Below are 18,871 nucleotides of genomic sequence, written 5' to 3' on the forward strand. Positions count from 1 at the left end.
CGCCCTGAGCTGCAAACTTGAGCCAAACGTGGATTGGGGGGGTGGGGGGGGGTGGACTTTGATTGGAAATTCTTTGGACAAAGGGTGCGCTCGCTTGCTTCGTTGCGCTGCCTTTGGCTTGTGTGGGCTGGTGTGTGGCTGTGGGGGTGTCTGCCCCTGCAGGAAGCCTTGTCTTGACAAGAGCAAGAGTTGCGTTAGCTTTCATGGGGTAAAACTCTGGTGGAGACCAGTTTATGGCTCAAAAATCAGTTAGAAGATCAAAGGTTCCTTCAGTTTCCCAGGAGCCCTGATTCCGAGCTGATAACATGGAGGAAAGTACTTCACAAGCCTTCACCTTGTGCTTGTTAATTATCACGTGCTTTTTAAACATTGATTAGAGTGTGTTTTTAACAGGAAGGGGTTGCCCTTTGGGAGAAGGGATGGCAGAGTCTCCTCCGACTGCTGTGAAAAGGTGCAGTCCCTCTCGGTGCCTCCCTGTCCCTCAATCCTCTCGGAGAGGCTGCCTGCGGCTGTGCTCAGATGGGCAGGAGCACCCTGGGGATGCTCCCAGGGTGCCCGAGAGCTTGGCAGGACCACGGGCACACCTGGGCATCCCGCCGATCCTTGGGGATCGTTCACAGAAGCTCCTGTTCCCCCCCTGTTGGATTCAAAGCCTGCGTCCGCCTCCCAAGTGAGCTCCCTTTTCAGGTGGAACATGGCTTTGTGTGGAAAACAAAGAATCATGAAAGGGCAAAAGGAAAAGCTTTTGTGTGGGAAAGGGAACAAAGTGTGCCTGCCTGGCGCTGTGCAGCCAGCAAGTTTCTGGCCCCTGCAGGACCATTATGTTTAAAGGTACAATCTGCCAAAAAACAAAGCCGGGGGATTTCCATGGCTACGGAGACTCTAGGACTTGTGTTCTCACTAGAGGCGGTTCTGGATGACAATTGCAAGCTTCCAGTTTGGGAGGTTTTGGTGAGTTTCAGTGCAAAGCCATGGAGGGCAGATGTCTGGTCACCTACAGAAGCACAGCAAAGGTGTTTCCTACCCAAAGTGCCTGAGCCAGGCTCTTGGGGCCGGCTCCCTCGCAGGGATAAGGAAAAAAACAGCTTCCCTTTTGTGTTTTTGCCAAGTGAGAGGTTTTCCTCTTTTTATTGCGTGATGGTGCTAATGAATAGCCCTATTAATAATTACAGGGTAGCTGAAGGATCTGAAAGCAGAGGTAGGCAGTGGGGCAATGGGATAATTATGAGGTGTGGGGTCTCCATCGTACTGGAAATGGGTAATTACAGTGATCGTTAGAACCTTGCTCTCACTTAACGGAGTCATCTACAAAATGCACTGGGAGGTAGAGAAGCACGAGAGGACTTAGGCGGGGTCTCATCAGCGTGCAAGGATCGCTTCAGGGTGGGAAAGCGTTTCTCTCGGCTGTCCCCATGGAGAAGATCCAGGCTGGGCACTTGCAGACCAGCATGGCAACCTCTCGCAGCAGGGCAAAATAAATTTCATAGCTTGTGGATGATCTGTGGCCATGCCCAGTGAGGGTCTTTGGTAGCATGATGTTCTTCATTTACCAACTGGCAAGTGATGGATGTCTGTTAATGCAACTCATTGCAGATGTGGGCTCTCCCGGCTGAGATGTCGAAGTGTCCGAGGACTTGTCTCTGTCAGTGCTGGTTATCACCTACCATTCCTTGTACCGACATCTGTCAGCCTGTGCCGTGAAAAAAAAAACCATGTCTGGGTGAGGTGCTGGTGTCCCTCCCAGCTGTAAGGCAACAGAGCAGTGTGGGTGGCTGCTGCTGGCACCGCTGGTGATGTGCAAAGCAAAACCAATGCGGGCACTCCCCTTGTGGCTGGCATTGCTGCGCTACACGGGATGCAGCGGGCTCTTGCTGTGTTGGCACTGGGAAAAGTGCTGGAATTGGGCACGGTGTGGGGATGTGCATGGGCTGGGAGCGGGACGGCGCCGCTGCAGCATGGCTGCTGTACACAGATTCCTTTGCTGTGATTGACGAGTGCCTGGTCTGCGTGCTGGGATCGCTGTTCGGCGCGCGGCTGTGAGTTGTAGGCTGAAATGAAGCTGGTGACAGTTGTAGACAGAGGGAGAGAGAGGTAGGAGCTGTCTGTAATGACGGCCTTGCAATAAAGACGCTTTAGAGTTAATCCTCCACCATCTGTCTTCATTCTGCTAATAACCCGCTCAATCAGATGCTGCCGGCTGTTTGTTAACACTCAGAAACAGATACACACTCAGGGGGAGCGCGCTGTTTGCTGGTGAGGGGCCGGCTTCCCCTTGGGGACCAGCTCTCCCCTGACCACGGTGGTGGTTTCGTGGGGGCCACGGCTCGTGGACTGGCTGGCCCAAGGCACGTGCCGTGCAAGGAGGGCGATGCCGAGGGTGGCGGTGAGCTGAGCTACCCTCCTTTCCCCAGGGCTTGTGCTTCCCCGGCTCAAGGGCATTATGGAGTAGAAAGGTGGTGAACTCCATCCCTCAAGAACAAGGATCTTGAATTAATCTGAAAACTGGAGCTTGTGTTTTCTATTCCCTCTTCCCCTCCACGTTCAGTTCTCCTCCCCTCCCAAGGGAAGGCAAGGAGCGTGCTGTGAAATCTCTCCCAGCTCATCTATCGTGCATGGTCCCTGCCTGTCCCGAGCTGGGCTTGCTCCCCGGCAGATATTTAGATGTCGGTCCTGCTCCTGCTATTTTTCTTCTTCTCTCCTGCCTTTGTCTTCTTGCCAGATCTAACTCGAGTCATTAGCAAGCGTCACTGCAGCAATTATGGCACTTTTTGGCTGCCATTCATAAAGCTACTAACGGGAACGATTAAGCGCTGAGAGGTGTCAGCCTTCTCCTTCACCACCTGTTCCCACCAGCCGTCGGCTGCTGGAAGGTGCCTACAACCATCTCCCCGTGCGCAGGGTAGTGGAGCTCCCTTCCCTTTCCAGACGCTTTGCTGGCTCCCGTGTTCTCGCATGCCATGGGCAGGTGGCATCTACATGGGACAGAGCCAGTGCGTGGGGAGGGGAAGGGTGGGCTTCATCCTTGTGCCCAAGGTTGGGTGGTGACAGCAGCCACGGCTGGGAAAAGGGACAGGAGAAGGACTCAGTGCAGCAGCATCCTCCTGGACCAGCTAATGGTTAATGCTCTGTGCCCAAGGAAGGACAGGCTCCCCCTCTTCAGCTCCTTGCTTTCTGCGTTCCTGGCATCCACGCCGTCAGTTATGGACAGGCAGGAGGCTAAAAGCTGTACCTTAATCTGCAGGCGGTCCCTCGGCATCGGCCGCTGTAGATGCAAACTGGTGTGCCAGGAGAAGGGCTGGTGCCAGAGTTCTCTCCAGCAGCAGCCGCCCTCCATTTGCACCGTGGCTGGAAGCAGAACCCATTATTCTCCACAGATTTTTTGCATTCAAGGTGTCTCTGTTTGCTGTACAGAGCAATACCAGCAGCCATGACTGCAGAGTTGCAGCTCGACATAGCAACGAGTGCTGGTCTGTGTTTAATTGGGAGAGGGAGTTGCTTGGCAAATCGTATTTGCTGGGTAATGACTGTAGAAATCTGCTCAGATAAGGGCTGATGAATCCGAGGCAGATTTTTCTGTAAAGGCCACGCGAGGCTGTCGGTCAGCATAAGACAAACCTGGAGTTTTGGGAGTACGGAGAGTGTGAGGGCTTCGAAGTTTTGCACTTTGCAAACCTCGCCTGGATTCTTCTGGTCAGAAGGTTGGGAATCTTATCCTTTAAATAAGGATATTTATTATATCCAACCCTTCGCGCTGGTACTCACATGAAGCTCTGCTGGCTCTTGCTGGGGGAAGGTGGGCATCCCACAAGGATGCGGTTCACCCCCGTACCTCGGAGCATCCCACAAGGATGCGGTTCACCCCCGTACCTCAGACTTGGGGCAGGGCTGGTCCAGGGAAGCAGCAGTGGATCGAAGGAGAGCCAGCAGCGAGCTCGTGCATCGGTGCAGCCCCCCCCAGGCTGCAGCTAGGAGGGGTGATTCAGATCAGCCTGGCTTGCATCACCAGCTGGGGCTTCACACTCGTCAATTGCGAGCAGTGTAGCTCTAGATGTTGCTTGCTTTTTTTTTTTTTTTTTTTTGGTCTTCAACCATCTCTAGTCTGCAGATAGATTTCAGTACTGCTAGACGTGGGGGGAGAATTGCGTATGCGTAGGAAAGCTGTTTTTATGGTTTATAATTATCTCGTACCCATCCTTAGAATAATTATAGCTCCTCCATTATTAATAATTGGCATCCCAGTCCTTGTCATAGATCATAAAATGGAGTGGAAGCTCAACCCAGGGTTTGCAATAATGTACCTTGGTCTAAATTGAATAATTGGCAAAATGGTGAAAATTGTTAGGTTTTTTGCCCATTCCTTGGTGCTGGAATTAGTGAGATATTAGTGCAATTAGCCAGTGCTTCCATTTGAGGCTGCAATCATTTGGTTTGTAATTTAGAATAAATGTAAAAGCCCACTTGTGCTTCTGAACGGATTATTTGTCCTGTTTAAAAGTATCTATGGGGTGGCTGTCATCTAAGCAAGATACATTGACCCATTTCAATTTGTTTCCCTTTTAATCTGCTATCTGTTTTCCTGGATCTTTTTTAATAAAAACATAAAGAAGAAGTGGGTGAGAGAGACCAAAGAGGGAGAGAATAAAAGCGTTATAGATCTGGAGTTTATCATAAGCCAAAGTAACTTGAAATCAAGGCTGTTAAACTGCAGAAAGCAATAAAAAGAAAACACTATTTGGAGATCGTTTAAAGGGCCGAGTGACTTGTCAATGAAAGGTTGCTCTATTCGACTGCTTCTTAATAGCTTCTCAAAGGGAATCCGCAGCTCTTGCAAGGACGAAGGCTGCGGGTGCTTTTGCAGCAGCTCTTCACTGCGGCAGGGAGCGCTGGGGTTAGCAGGGTGCTGGGGTGCTGCAGCGGCGGTGCCGAGACGGGTGAAACCCAATGCTGAGAAGGACAAGAAAGCGCAGGAGGGAAGGAGATGGGTCTGAACCCCAGAGTGTATGGGAGCATTAACATGTCCTAAATATTGAAGCCCTGGATGTCCGTGGAGGCTGGATGTGTCGCTGTTTGTGGACAGATCTGTGTCTGGTTCGGTTCCGCCCAGCTTCTGCCATCCCGCCGTGCCCTCCCACGGCATCAGCGCAGCCTTTCCCTCCCCGGGGCTGAGCATCCTTTCCACCCAGCCTGATTCCAGGCTCCGCCTGGAGAGAAACGGGCTGGGGCTCTGGGATGGAGTCCCTGCTGGTTTGGGGAAAACCGGCTTGTTTAGAGAAGCTGGCTGTGCCTCCGCTTCAAACATCTTCTCTGCTCGAACGCCCCTTCTGCCGCCTGCCGCGGTTCAAAGCGGGTTCAGTGATGCTTCCTGCCAGGAAAACGTCCTATTAGAGCATGGCACTGAGTCACGGTTATGTATTCATGCCACCCATTAGCAGCCTAGCAAGGCAGTTGCTGCCTCAGAATTGCTTGGATTTATGGGGACACTTAATCTGGATCGTGCAAGTGGTTTTTACATCTGCAGCAGCACAGGCTGAGCATGAATCTTGCTCAGCCTCAAGGATAAATCGGAGCCAGTTCTTATCCCTGTAAAAAGTGACCTTTCTCCTCTACCACATGCTAACAGCCTCTGTGCTGCTGGAGAAGCTCTAACTTCACTCTGTTCTCTGGCCCGACAGTGAAAAGGGTCTGTCCTTTGGGACAAGCCTTGTAACGTGTTACCTGTTTTAGCTCCAGCAGCGTTGGCTCTGCTCAACCTGCTTTTGCACACAGTGGAGCTCAACAGCCCATAAACAACTTTTAACATCTTCTTGAGCATCCCAGCATCTTCTTACAGCTTGCCCTCTGAGGCGTTGCATCAGTCTGCGACCTGGGAATGGGATTTCTGCAAAGCTTTGCTCCACGGTACAGGATCCCTGGCCCAAAGTCTACTGGGATCCACTGCCGTGGTAGATGTGCTATTAGCTGGTCTCCAAAGCTCCCTGCAGGATGTGGTCCGAGCTTTGCATCGCAAACTCTACTGTCATCGCTGGGTCTTGGCAGCTCTGTGATAAAGAAGCTCCAAACATTGTCATTCGTGTCTCCCCGCAAAGGCACAATCACAATTGATTAGGTAATATCTCCCGTATAAGCTGCATTGAGCCTTTTGTTCTTTATCTGACAAAGGCAGGAAAGAGGTGAGTGGATGGAGCAAGCTCCGGAGAAGTTGTTAGACACGTTGTTATCAGCAGAGGTCTCATTGATATTGCTGTGACGCTTTGTGTGTCTGTCAGCTAAACAAGGCAGGGATGTGCGTGAAACCTGAGGAAAAACCATCGCACCAAGCTTGTCTCTTCATCTGGCATCAAGGGGAGTTTTTGCCTGGGTTGGGTCAGCTGGAAAACTGGGTGAAACGCAGGACCTGGCTGGAGAGACATACGCTGCCGGGAGCGGAGTCCTGGCTGATGGGTCAGGCACGTTTACAAGGATGCTGCGGAGGGCAGGACCCTGTGAGAGGTGACATCTCCCCAGCTTACCTCTCTCTGCTCCTTTGGATACGGGGAGCAGAGTTCCCCCCTGGATGCTCCAATTGTCTGCAGCGGTTGCGGCGCGGCTGAGCAGCTCTGCTGGTCATAAATCTGATGCAAAGCTTGCGAGTTTTATGGGAACGGTGTTGTTGTAGCAGTTAATGGTCTAAGGGTATAATTTTATCTATTGATTTGAGTAGCGGTCCCCTGTGGAAAGCTATTGCTGTGTGGTCTTAAATAAATGAATACAATACTTCCTCGCTCCCCGTACTGGCGTAAGATAATTCAGGAGCTGCTTCTCTTGCTGTTCAGCCTGCAGGCGTGAATGGGAGGACCTGGGATGCTGTGGATTCTGTGTACCATCCCTTTGCAGGGGCTCGAGAGCCTGCTAAAGACACATCAGGAATCTTAGGCTTTAATAAACGTGGACCAATATCTAGGGTAGGATTTAGAATATCTTGGCTACTTGTATTCTGTTGCCTTTGCGCTCCCCTTTAGGTCCTTGAGGGCATTTGGAATGGGATGCGCACCCAAGGAACACGGCAGGCTGTTGGGAAAAACTTCTCCTGTGAGGTGCACATGAAAAAGGGCGGCGATAAGGTCACGTACGTCGCCTTACCCCGCTGGCTGGCCGTCTTTTTGGCATTTCTGTCTCTGCTGGGAGTGGGCAGGTTTGGTTTTGAAGTGTATCAGGAGGCAGGGAGAGTGTGATTTGAGGGAGATGCAAGGCTTCTCCCTGAAGATGGTGACTCTGGCTTTCTCATCTCTGCGTTGCCTCCAGGCTACCCTCGGAGTTTACCTTTGAGCGTGTGTGTCTGTTGAGAATTCTCCCCTCTGCAGAGCTGTTGCTGCAGCCCCGGGGTGTGCTGTTCAGCTTTTCTCCCTCTGTGTCCATGGGGACTCTGCCAGAGAGGTTGCTGGCAGGCGGTATTTCACGAGCAGCGCAGGTCACGCTGGTGACATGGTGTCCACCAGAGCAGAACCTGGATGCGCAGGTCCGGCTGTGCCATTAAGTCAGGTTCTGATGATGCAATAAATCCTCCTGGCATGGACACGATAGCACGTTTGCGTGGAAGCTTCCAGCTTCTTCAGGTAGATGGAAGCTGTTGCTTTCCAGAAAATGATCCACACTTTGATTCCGGAAGGGGGCTCAAGGCTGGAGGAGGGAAGAGCCCTTCTGCCCTTTCCGGGGGGAGTCCTGGGGGTGCAGGCACTGCAGCACAGTTGCACACAAAGCACTGCATGCCTCATAGAGAAGCCTGCCCGTGCTGCAAGGAAACACGGGGTCCATTCCTGCCTGCTCAGGATCCCGAACCTCCCTCTCCTGGAGGCAGGCAGGCAGGCATGCTTTCCACAGGTCGGAGCTTCGCGAACCGGAGCAGTGAAGCAGTACCAAGTTACTGTCGCTTAGAATATCAATTAAAACCGCCACAGCCCTGTAAGTCCCACCCCGAGACGCACGCTCTGTATCGATAAACAGCCACACTGGCCATTAAAACAGCTCTGGAGCCAGCAGAAGTAAATCTGATGTAAATGTGAGTAGAAGCTTGCCACGGCTGGAGTAGTTCCAACTAGAGCCCGGCTGTGGAGTGGGAGCTGAGTAAAATCGTTGTGAAGATGAAATTCTGGTGTTTGCAGGAACAAGAGAGCCCGTGGCTTTGGTATGCCGTGAAAAGGCTTAAATAAATACTTTTGAAGCTCTATTCCCCACTGGTTGCCCCCTGTGTCAATAGGTCACGTAATGTCATCTCTGCTCTGCAGCCCCAGCCGGTACGGCGAAGCTCGTGTCTTACGGGAGTGGCACAGGACAGCTGGATTTTACAGCTGTAATGGCAAATCAGAAGAAATTGTGTGTTTCGGGTCAACAAAACGAACCTGTGCCCGTTTCTCCATGAAGTGGGACTTTGTTGGGTTTGACTGGAAGACACAGCAAAACACCCAGTGAAGCGCCTTGCTTTGGGGGTGGGCTGGCTTTTTTCGAAACCTTTCTGAAAATCCATTTTTATCGTAAGGAAATAACAAAATATTATCACGAAGCATATCGAGCCGAGTCCTCTGAGCCCTGTTCTTTTTTTTTTTTTTTTTCCCCCCAAAAAAAAAAAAGTTATTTGCTGTATCTGGCCAAACCCTGCCATCTGTACTCACTCCGTAAGACTGAAGTCGGTGAGCAGCCTTGGGGTTCGGCTTGATGAGGGCAGAAGGAGCAGGCACGGTCAGAAACCCGCAGGATGGGTAGGGAGCGAGTGCGAGAGGCACTGCGAGCCGAATTCCCCTCGGCCAGGCAGCCAAGGCGACGGTTATTTAGTACCTGGGGCTGCTACCGCGACCCTTCACCAAGCAACGACTTAAACCGCAAACCTTAATAAATACCTCTCGTGCAGCAGCAATTTCGGGGCCTTTCCGTATATACATACGCTTTTACGCCCAGTGTTTGCTCCTATAGGTATTTACTCACTCTATAAATGTATTAATGGGGCTGATCTTGAAATACATTCAAACATTCAAAGATCTGAGATGGATTTTTTTTTTTTTTTGCTTTTCCCCCTGTAACAAAGATGAAGCTTCTATATAGACGGGTGAAAGAGAAGGGAAGCAAAAATGTTCAGTGACTAATGATCTTCATCAATATTCATGAGAGACGGTATGCATTTTGAGATTTTAAAATAAAGGAAGGAAGAAAGAGAGAAAGGAATTGACTTCTTTAGAAGCTAAATGAAATATTTAGGTTGACCTGGAGATAAGTATGCCAGGCCTTTGTTGCCATCAGCTTAGACCAGCGTTCAATCGCGGAGCTTTCAAAGGGAGACGGGGGGAGCCGAGCTGATGGTGGAAGTTTCTGGAGGCGGCGTGGCAGGGCTCTACGGGGCTCTTGGCTCACGTGGCACCAGAAGGCTCGAGCGGAGGGTGAAATCCATGTTGTGCTGGACAAACGGGAAGGAATCCCTATTGCAGGAATCAAACCTCTTAACACCTGCACCGCAGCGCGGGGTGCTCGGTGGCATCGCCGCAAACCAAGCGCGCCTGCGCCGATTTCATTTATACACCCCAATGACAAGGGCGTGCACTCCCAGTTACAATGGTTGGTTGGTAATTTGCGTATAATTGTCATATCTGCTGCGTCAGCCTCTTCTGTTACTATGGTTGCGCAGGGGAAGGGTCTTCACCTGGGCAAGGGTCTTCTTGACCCGTGGGTGGGTTTTTTGGTATTATAATGAGGGTAGTTCACTTCGGGACACCTTAAAAGTGAGTTTAATTGCCAAGTTGGACGGCTGTACATCTGATTTTCCCCGTTGTCCAGTAACTCATCCTGTGTGCAGTAGAACCTCGGTGCTCTGGTTATGGTCTAGAGAGTAAGGACTAAGGGTATTATGGTCTGTGGAGCAGGGACCTTCAAGTAACACAGTCTCAAGCAGCACAGCAACTCATACATCATAGATTAATAGGTGCTAACGTAATTCTAATGTGGAGGCGAACTCTTTAAAATCCAGATGCTCCTATAGCTGACTGTTCCACAAACACAAAATATAGAAAGATTCAGTAAAACTTTCAGGCAATCTGCAAGGCTAAGCCAACCGAAGGCGGGGTATGGAGGAGCAGCAAGGAGGGCTGCCCACCGCGGCAAGGCTGGGGTCAGGCTTGGGTGTCCCGCCTGAGTACTGGTTTGTACTGGCCTCAAAGGAGCCCGTGGCTTGGCCGTTCCTGGCTGCGAGGCTGCCCAGTTTGGGATGGGCAGTGCTAAAGCAATGGCTCGGAGGGCGGCAATGGGGGCAGGGGCACCGTAGGGCTGAGCCGTCTGGGGACAGCTGGCCCTTGCGCCGGCGAGCGGCTCCGTCTACGAGCATCTGTTGCTAGCGGGGCTGCCCATTTCTTCTTGCAGAAGACCTCTTTATCTATTGTGCTCTTCTGGGGAGGGTTTCCTTCTTCCTCTCCCTTCCTGCCTCTGTTTCCCCCCCTGCCCCTCTCTTCGCTGCAGCAGAAGATGCCCCCCAGTGTACCTGATTTGAAGGTGATGTTTTAACCCCCTCCCCAACGCTCAGCGATAGGTGGGGGAACCTTGATCCTTCCCCGTGTCGGTCTTTGGTGAGTGGGGTGAGGAGGGGAAGGAAAGCCCCTGCAGATGAAATACCCGCCACATGGTTTGTCAGAAGGCTGTAGCTCCGGGTGCGCAGCGGTGACAGCTGAGGATGGAACACCAGGATCTTAATAACCGGATTTAATTGCTGAGAGAGCACATCAGGCCTGGAAGAAAGGCTTCCCCCCAGCCTCCTGTGCATCTCCTCTCCTAAATCTTTTTCCTTTCTTCTTCTGCAGGTTGCCCTTGTCTCCCTCCTCTTCCAAGGCTGCTCCTTTTCATTTCCCTGCCATCCCTTCCCTCCTCCGAGTGACAGCTGTCCCACCCCCACCAAGGTCGTTTGCCCTTGAGACCATCTTTGATCTGTGCCCTGATAGAAGGGCCGAGTATTGACTTTGGCTTTGGCTTCATTAAGAGGCAGCCTCATTTGTCAACTTGTTTGTTTCGATAGCTGCTTGGAAGACGTCGGGCCCCGCCACCCCTCCTTGCCGAGCCGCCGCATTATTCCAGAATTAACTCCCTTTCCAAGGGTTTGCAAGCAAGGTCGTTGCAGGTGGCCCTGCACAGTCCTCTCCTTCTCATTAATTGATGTCACAGAGGTTTTAAGCAAGGTTATAGCCAGTCGGTTGGGGGACAGGAGGCTTCTGCCGAGGCTCTGGGTGCTGCAAGAAGCGGTGTGCGGGTGCATTAATCTGCAGTGCTCCCAGCTGGAATGCACAGAGATCCTATCTGCTCCTAGGGAGCTGGGGGATGGGGTCTCGGGGGGGGCTCAGACGGGATCTCAGACAAGCTTTTGCAGCGAGATCCTTGCAGGAGGTTCTCTAGGGCTGGTTGCATAAGGATTGCATATAATGAAGATTAATTTCTCTTGTCAGTTGTCATCAGGTAACGTGTCTGCCAATAATAGCTTCTGGGTTTAATCCAGATGGTCAGATGAGGTTAATCAAATAAGTTACCCGGGCTTTTTTGCTTTTCCTGTTGGTTGGCGAATGATGCGTTGACAGGTGTTTGCTTGTAGTGTTTGACCTCTCTAGGAATTACTTCCCTGTGCTGCACATCCCCAGGGCTACTGTCCTGGAGAGCCTCTTTCCCGAAAATCACGTGAAATGGTGGAAATTCTAGGCACTGGCATTCCCAGGGTTGCTGAGGGGTTTGGAAGGGGGTGGCACAACAGCCCTGGGGGGCAGGCAGGTTGGTGGCAGTGCAGGAGGGGTATCTTTGCATGGGTTTAGAGCAAAAGGCAGAAGCTGTACCGCTGAGGATGGATGGCTGCAGCACAGGTTATTGCCAGACCTGCCTGACCTTGTGCAGGAGAAGCAGGCGAAGGCAAAAAGCCAAACTTCACTGAACAGACAGCTGGGGTCCAGCTTCCTGGAGACCACAAAACCTCGCTGCCCTGCTGTGGAAGGGGCTAGTGATGCTATTTTGTTATTCCTGAGAAATCCAGGGGGGTGTTACTGAGCTTTGATGGCCAAGAGGTGTGGAAGCATCAGCCCAGCCGTACAGTGCCCACACGAAGGGAGGGAGCCCAAAAACCAGAGGTGCTGAAGCTGGGCGGCGATGCAAGGGTTAAAGCTGCTTTTGGTGCTGTACCTCCTGATGGGGAGGAGGGAGCTGAGGGAAAGATGTTCCTGGCTGTTGCCACAGGCATTTTGCTTCAGCAGATCCCGAGGTAATAAGGCATCAGTAATTGCGCAGCATCGTGCGTGGTGCTGGTCCCTGCAGCCGGGAGAGCGGGGAGAAAACTAACTGTGGTGGCAGGAACGGCCCAGGGATTAGAGAGCAGGTTGTAAGAGGAGAGACTGAAGGAGGTAAATTTATATAGTCTGGAGGAGGCTCAAGGGGAGACACGACCAGAGTCTATAAATACACGCAGCAATAGAAACCAAGGGAGGAAATTATTCAGGAGAAGGGAGGACAAGGAGCAGTGCCTGAAGCAAAGGCAAGAAAAGTTTATGCTGGGCCTCGTGTGGAAGGAGAATGGCCTTTCAGCATCAGGCATTGGGCTGAAATGGGGTACCACAGCTGCCCTCCCCATCCCCTTCTGAAACCTCAGAAAAGCCGGATTCTCTCCCAACCAGCTCGGCTTCATTTTGCAGCCGCCCCACCTCGTTTCTTCCCTGCCAGCTGTTTCACGCCGGCATCCTGCGCCGAGCCACCCCAGCATCCCTTAGAAGGTTTAATAAAACAGATTGAGATGCATTTGGGCTTGTGACTTGACAACTAGTTCCCCTTGGACAAGAACATTCGCCTTCACGGGGTGACAATGCTTTGAGTCCATAGCCTTAGGCGCCGTGGCTCATTGCTAGTCATCTCTCCGATGAATAATACACAGCCCTGAATATCTGTCTGCATACATCTTCCTTTCCTATAGGGTAATTTAATGTTATCTTTGGGCCTCCTGCTCCTGAGATGAAGAGATTACTTCAAACCTGCAGCCCACAACCACAGCCATTGGTTTAAAACGTCATTAAGTTTCATTATAACAAATAAACACTGCAATGACATTTATAAGTTACCAGAGAGCACAGAAACACAAATATGAAGCAGATAAACTGCATTTGATCCAAATAATTACTGCAGGCAATATCGAGCTTAGGCTGAGCTGGCAGCCGGGTGCCGAGTAATTTATAGGAGTCCGTAAGGCGCTGTGTTGCACATTGCTGCTTAAAAATTATGATGATGGTTATGTGTCTTTCTCTCTAAAACCTTAAACAGGTTATGTTCCTGCCTCGTTGAAGGCAGGAGGCTTTTCCTCAGCTCAGAAATGGAGGTGGCACAGGCTGAATGTGCAGCTGTTACTAAGTGGGGGGGGGGGCTTTTCTGTCCCCATTCCTGGGGATTTTAGCCTGAGAAGGGACCTGCATTTGAGCTTTGCTGTGGTTGATGCTGCAGAAGAACCCCACCACCACCCCCGGGGGGTTCGATCCTCAGCTGTGGGCTCAAGGTTTCAAGAGGGGGTTCCTGGGAGAGCGATTTGTGCTGCAAGAGAGTGAAATGCTGTGAAAATTAAGGTACTTAATTTGACTCCCAGCTTTATGCTGCCTGCTCTTAACCCTGGGCGAGGAATCCATTGCTACCACACGAAGTGGAAACGCGTCTCCCCCAAAAACCTGACTGAGAAGGGGTTTTGTTGCCGTGCTGGTTGTGTGACCTCTCACAGAGCTTTGCCTTCTTGTGGAGGGCCAGGGGTTTGGCTGCTCCAGGGTGAGAGCACATCATCTCCGAAGCGAGCCACGTGGAGCTCGTCATGGGATGGAGAGATTCCTCTGTCCTGCAGGCATGGAGGCTCAACCCAGGAGGGGGGTCAGAAACAGCTGGGTTTATTGATGAGCATCTCTCATTACCTGCTAATTAACTCAGCAGGCTGGAAATGTGCTCATCTCGACTTGGACTGGGGTTTTGCAAGCCATTGACTCCTCAGTGGGGACCGTTGAGAAGGAGCCAGGAACAAAACAAACAGCAAAGGCTGATGGTTAAATACATTTGAGTCCCCTTCTGACGCGGTCCCCGCTTCAAGAACAACGCAGAGAAGCTGCTGGGTCTGTTAGGAGCGGTGAGACACAGCCTGTAGCTTCTCCCAGGGGTGCAGCTGGGCTGATAAAGCAGTTGCCAGGCTAGAAATATTGACTGAATTAATGTGTCTTCTCGTTTTTCATGGCTTTTTGGCTTCCTTGGGTAAAAGCCAGTCAAAAAAAGCAGGAGGCAGTTGTTGGAGGCAACGGTGGAGGTCACTGGCCTCCCCCATGATGGCTGAGCAAAGAAATGCACTTTGTAGGCATGTCTACGGATGCCGTAGCAGCAATGGGTTTCAGGGGAGGGCAGCTTTTATTAGGCCAACAAGCGCGGATAGAAAATGATCTGAGTCCTTAAGCACCTTCCTCAGGTAACGAGGATGGACGTATGTGTGAAACGTTTCCTACTCAACCGATGATCTGCTCCGTCTGTTCATCTCCGCGTCTCTTATCTCCTGTCTTTTCCCTGCCACTTTGTTTTTGTGCGTATGGTATACGCTTAACTTTAGGCTGTTCTTCAGAATAATTTGCTTTAAGTCTAAATATGAATCTTGCATGTTAAAAAAAAAAAAAGAGGAAGGGGGAAGTGCGTGTATTTACAATCATTTCTGCTTGGAAAAATCCAGATAAACAATAATTACAGCAGAAACCTGCTAATTCTCATTCCACTTCATCTTCAGACCTGATCATCCACACAACATAACCTGAAGCAATCTTACCCTGCTCCCCAACTTGGCCAAACAGCAGGGAGCCGGAACAAGTCCTCAGCCTCGGCGCAGCCATAACATCACGTCGCTGATGGACCCCCAGAAGCCACACGGTCAATGTTTTGTGCCGTCAGCGGCCTCTCGGTGGTTCAGGGCAATAGTAAGGTTTCTTCTTGCATTTTCCTACCTGGCTACGTGCAGATTGGTACCCCCCAAGGCGTTTCTCATACAGGGGAGGGGTCTGTTGGAGGGCACCTGGCGTGGTGGCAATTCAAGTGCCTGCAAAGTTGGAGACAAAAGTCCTGTAGAGAGACTTTAACCACTCTGCGTGAGTCCCCCAATCTATACGGTGGGCAGAATGCATCACCGACCTGTAGTGAGACTACTTACGCTCAGAACTGTTTTGAGAAGGAGCAGAATCTTTCAGTAGCTTTTAGTATTAAATAGCTGCGTTTTCTGCTCTGAAATGAATCTTCATTTTGATTTCTCTCCGCGCCTCAAAGCGTGCGATAACGGATTTTGAAAAACGAGGATAGAAGCGAAACGTGGTGCGACCCCAAGGCGAGCTCTTTGGTCTAATTTTCCACCCTGTGGACTCCACAACTTCCAGTTGCCACTTGTCTGGGAGCAGAGCCAGGCTTTGAAATCTCCAAATCGTTTGTGAAATGGATTATCCACCCTTCTCGTTTTCCGACGGACGAGTGTCCTGTGTGCCCTCTAACTCACTGAGACGGAGAGGGCTGGATTTCAAAAGAGCAGCCCCGATCTGGGAACAAAGGGTGGGTTAAAGGGATGCACCCGGATTGAATGTAATCCAGGGCTGCCAGGGATCACCTGAGAGATTTCAGAAGGTCATAAGGGATAAAATCCTTCATAAAATCTCCTTATCTGGGAGACTTTGCGGGGGGCAGACTGCTGCCTGCTAGTTTGAGCATCAGCTGTTATTTCAGAAGGAAAAGTTCCTTTTTCCTCCTTTGTGGATTAATGGGGGTGGGTTTAGGTCCCAGGGGTTTCTCTGCAAGACTCCTGCAGCCAAGGACCTGCCGACCCCTTTCTGAGCACTGTTTGTCAGCTACAAATAGTTAGCATCGGAAAAGCATCTGTCGTTGCCACGGAGAAAGCTGGCTTGGCTGGAGTTACCGAAGCATCTCCTCTTCTCCTCCCAGCTCCCTCGTGAGCCCGTCAGTCTGGCTGCTGTGGAGCCGTGCCAGGACAGCTACGCCTTGACAGAAGAGCAAATGGTAATTTATTATTCTGTGACAGGTTCCTCAGGAATGCTGATAACAAAATATTTCTTAGAGTCATTGGCAATTTTCAACGGGAGCTGGGGCCTCCAGGTGGATCAATGTGAGGAAATCTATTCCCCTCTGCTCACGAGAGCGAAGCATCTCCTGTCTCAAGCAGGGGATGCTGATCAGCACCGTGCCCAGGTTTCCCAGTGCCTTTGAAATCGCCTGTCACGCTGTTGCTCTGGTTTCTAGCAAGAACAGGCATCACCCCCGTACCGCAAGCTGCCTTGGCAGGATGCTTGGAGCTTCTCACTTGCCCTGGCGCCGGCGGTGGGGTAACTGCAGTGCCCAGGCTCCAGGACGGGGCAGCAGCCCTTGCCCTTGCAGGCACCTCTTGTGTCTGCCGTTAGCTTTGGGAACACAGCGAGCTCTGCCTCCTGTGACCCCTCAGTTCTGCTGCTGCCCCACCACGAAGCCTCGCCTGCTTCTCTGCCGCAGGAGCAAAGCCCTGGTGTGCCAGCCCTTGTGGCAAAACGCCACCGCGTGCAGCCTCCCGCTCCTCTCTGGCTCAGGATGTCCTGTGTGCCCCACACCTCATCTACTTGGGTTGGGGTTTTTTTTCCCCCTGCTCTGTCATCTTGTCTGATAGAAGATAACGCTGCTTCTGATGAATGCAGCTTTATCCGGGCAGGCGGTACAGGCGAGGTTGTTAAAGCAGAACAACCAGGAGCCATCCGTCCAGTCTGAATATTCAGCGCGGTCCAGTCTGCAAGGTCACTGGAAAGCTGCTGGTGGGGGACAAATAATTTTGGATGCCTTGATGCGGTACGTTAGTTTGTTTTCTATCAGTGCAGCTACCAAGAACAGGCGTTGAACCTCGCAAGAGGTAATTCTCAAAGCTGGTGCTGCGAGAAAGTTGCTAATAAATATCCCACGGTAAGTATACGCTTACACCTTTCCCAATCGGTAGCTAATAACGGAGCAGACGATGACATTTAAGCCCTTTCTGCATGGCTGATCAAACTACTCACAGTGACTTTGAAAGCAGTGCTGGGATTTCATGTGGGTATCAAAGCGAGTGGAATGCTCGATAGTTCAGATCTCTCGCCTGTGTGACTAATAGACAAAAAAAGATTTCTAAAAGGTCTAATATCTTATTCAAAATTTCCCTGTCTCCCGTTTGAAGCTACTTAGTGGACACAGTGGGATGCTGATCTTTCTTCTCTAAGCGGCATTAGGAAAATAGCTGACATCACCGCAGGATGAGCGGAGGCTGCGCCAGCTTGCTTGGAGCTGGTGCGTGGCCGGGAGGCAAAGGGTTACCCAGCGGCCAAGCTGAAGAGCCCAGCACCACCTCTGCACCTTAAACTCGGCCCTGGCTGTGGGCATGGCTTTTCCTGGGGTGGTCCCAGCACCCAGCATCATTGTGGCTTTGGTTCCACCTTGGTGCGGCTCCTCCTTCCCCTCTTAGCTGCGTGGCTGGCTGGAGACCAGCTCCAGGACTGCCAGCTTTGCCTGTTGGGGTGCTTCAAGGGAAAAGTGGATCCCACCTCCCTCAGTGTCTGTGGGTGAGGAAGGTGTGAGCTCAGCTCCCTGCTTTGTGCTAGGAGAAGGGACACATCCAGTGCCGGCTCACAGCTCACACGGCTGGGTGGTCACGGAGAAGCCGGCTGCCGCTTGCCTTTCCGTACAGCTGATTCATTCCTGGACTGAAGGGTGTTGTGCTTTTTTTTTTTTTTTCTTTCTTTCCAATTGAATAATTCAGCAACCTCAAGCATACAGAAGCCACATGAGCCAGACTTACGTAGTCAAACTAAAAAAGGCCAAACTGACATTTTTGTTCAAACAGATTATTTTTTTTTCTTCGCTCCCCCAAGGAAACAAAATAAAATAATAGAAAGCTTATGCAAGGGATGAACTCAAACTACCTTTCTTTTCCCTTCCATGAGGCGGAGAGTAAGCACACAACATGGCTGTGGCCACCACCAAGTGGCTTTCCCTTAGGGATGCTGCTCCGTGTTTCCTTACTGTGGACAACATTGCTGGTGCAATTCATCTGCCCCTGTCTGGGGCTGATCCTTTCGCTTCTCCGAAGGTGCAGGATAAGCTTGCCTTTGTCCTTCTCTGGGGAAGTCCTCGCTGTGCCACTTGGCCATACCTTTCTGCTCCACTGCTGTGCTCAACCAAGAGCTTGCACACCACCTCAGGGCTGGGCTGGTGGCATCTCTCACTGGGAGGTAACTGGGAGGAAGGTGATGGGCGGCTGTTCCATCCCCACGGCTCTTCCCCGCTCTCCCTCTTTCGTGCTGCGCTTCCCCATGACTGACAATTCTAGAGAGCTTTGTAAATAATGTAAGGCTTTTGTCTGCTTGCTTTTCCTAATCATCTAAAAATCGATGCGGGCGTGTGTTTTGAACCGTGATGGGCCGCATGCAGGGAGCTCCTTGTCCTTGGCGGGGAGGAGAGGACCCATCTGAAGGAGTGTGGAGAGGTAGCCCATTTGTCACGGGATCGATAGCAGGAGCTGTGCGGGGTGGTGCGGAGACAAGCCCGGGTCTGTCGGGAAACCGTGGGCATGCAGCCCCCCCTCCCCCCCCTTCCCCAGTCCTCTCCATGGCCAAGAAAGAGGTGGCTCCATCCCCAGGCATCGCGTCGTGGGAAGCCAGCGCCGAGCTGGGCTGCGATGCTGTGACTTTACATCCGTGGTGATCACTGAAGTGGTGACTTTACAACACGCAGTGGTGGATTCTGCTTGGGCTGAAGAGGGACCCTTCCAGGATAGCGCCTTGGCTTAGGCTGTCACACAGCAGCCCCTTGATCATCCTCCCAGCACATCATCCCGGCTCCC

At 51.6% G+C, this 18,871-nt stretch overlaps 1 protein-coding gene across 3 annotated transcripts in view; it reads left to right on the forward strand.

The window, feature by feature from the left end:
• KIRREL3 (kirre like nephrin family adhesion molecule 3) overlaps positions 1–18,871 on the forward strand; it is a 342,462-nt gene that overhangs the window by 219,072 nt on the left and 104,519 nt on the right. The window lies entirely within an intron of this gene.

Source organism: Falco rusticolus, chromosome 16 (genome assembly GCF_015220075.1).
Source record: "Falco rusticolus isolate bFalRus1 chromosome 16, bFalRus1.pri, whole genome shotgun sequence".
NCBI lineage: Eukaryota > Metazoa > Chordata > Aves > Falconiformes > Falconidae > Falco > Falco rusticolus.